This window comes from Silene latifolia, chromosome Y (assembly GCF_048544455.1).
Source record: "Silene latifolia isolate original U9 population chromosome Y, ASM4854445v1, whole genome shotgun sequence".
In the NCBI taxonomy this organism is placed as follows: domain Eukaryota; kingdom Viridiplantae; phylum Streptophyta; class Magnoliopsida; order Caryophyllales; family Caryophyllaceae; genus Silene; species Silene latifolia.
The window spans coordinates 238,188,594-238,190,306 of record NC_133538.1 but is presented as its reverse complement, the minus strand read 5'-3'; the positions used below and the strand labels follow the sequence as shown (position 1 = coordinate 238,190,306).

Here is a 1,713-nt window from a genome sequence, read left to right as displayed (position 1 = left end):
CAATTGTGACACCCTTAGATACCACTAGTTGCAATAGAAAATCTCATCTCAATTCGCGTCCCTTGGGACCGACCTTTACTTGCCTCTTTACAAATTGTAGAGTTGTTTGTGAAGTTATAAATTCTGTTTTGGTCTAGGTGCTCGTAACGACAAGTACTGAAAACTAAACCCCTCACGAGGGATCACGACCAAAAATGGCGCCATTGCCGGGGACGGTGTTAACTTGATTTAGATTTTCTTGTATTGTTATTAGTTGTGTCTTTATTTGACTTGGGGAAGTAAAACTCCTCAAGGTTTGTTCTAATTATTCTCGCGTTGTTTGATATTTTGCATGTCCAGAAGATCACAAGGTAACTTGTTACCCTTTGATCACGAAATTGAAAGGACCTTGACAACCAATTGAAGACTTGCTAGGAGAAATTTGAGAGGTATCGGTGAGGTTGTAGATATTCAACGAAATATTATTGAGTTCATCAACCCTTTTGCAAGAGAAGGTGAAGAGAACCCAACACAAAATCCAACACAAAATCAACCCACAATGCCTAAATTTTCATCACATTCCGTACCAACCAAGGAGAACCTACCCAATGGTACTCCCACACCACAACACTTAACCGGAAATTTCATTGCCAAATCCGCATTTATCCAATTAGTCGAAAGAAGCCAATTTGGAGGGATGCCTAGTGAAGACCCTCACTCTCATATGGAGACTTTTTGCGACTATTGTGATGCGATTTCTCAAACCGGTGTAACTCAAGACCAAATTCGATGGGTCTTATTTCCTTTTTCTCTAATTGGCACCGCGAAACAATGGTTGAAAGGCCTTGATAAGGCTACTCTCGAAATTGATTCTTGGAAGAAGTTGGCTCTAGCTTTCTACAAAAAGTTCTATCCACCAGAGAAGACTAACATGCTAAGAGCTTAAATTTCGGGCTTTAAGCAAAGAGATGAGGAATCTTTGTATGAAGCTTGGGAGCGATTCAAAGGAATTTGTTGCTCATGTCCTCATCATGGACTTAGCGAGTGGTTTTTGGTACAACAATTTTGGAACGGTCTTTATGAAGACTCAAGAAACATTCTCAACATGGGATCAAATGGAATGTTCACCGAAGTTGATGACAATCAAACTTGGAACAAAATTGAGGAAATCGCGGTCCATAACTCACAATATAGTAGACCTCGCAAGGCTACTAGAGGTGGCAATCATGAAGTGGACTCCATTACTCAATCGGGTGCTCAACTTAATGCTCACATTGATACCATCAATTTGAAGTTTGAAAAAGCTATGGCTAGACTTGAAGAAGCCTCAAAATCACCAAAGCATCATGTTAATGCCATGACGGCATCTTCATCAATCCCAAGTGGGATATGTGAGAATTGTGGAACTTTGGGACATGACCAAAGTGAATGTAGGGGAACAAATGAACAAGTGAATGCTTTCCAAGCATACAAGAGTGGTACCCCTTATTCAAACTATTACAATGAAAACACCAAATTCCATCCACATCTCTCATACAAAAGCCAAAATGTTCAAAACCTCAACCAACATACACCCCACCTCCCATGAGAAACCAAAATCAAAGACCCTTTTACAACCAAAACCAAGGTTACCAAAATCAAACTCCATACAATCAACAAAATGACCAAGGTTTTGATGTTCAAAAAGCGGTCCTTCAAATGCAAAAGAATCAACAAGAGTTTTTCACTCAAATG

General features: G+C 39.8%; 1 non-coding gene across 1 annotated transcript; it reads right to left on the bottom strand.

Annotated features, from left to right (window-relative positions):
* Positions 1-910: 910 nt before the first annotated feature.
* LOC141636060 (small nucleolar RNA R71) lies at positions 911-1,017 on the bottom strand. Its single transcript, XR_012540699.1, has one exon. It is a non-coding gene; the product is annotated as a small nucleolar RNA R71 (small nucleolar RNA).
* Positions 1,018-1,713: the final 696 nt, after the last annotated feature.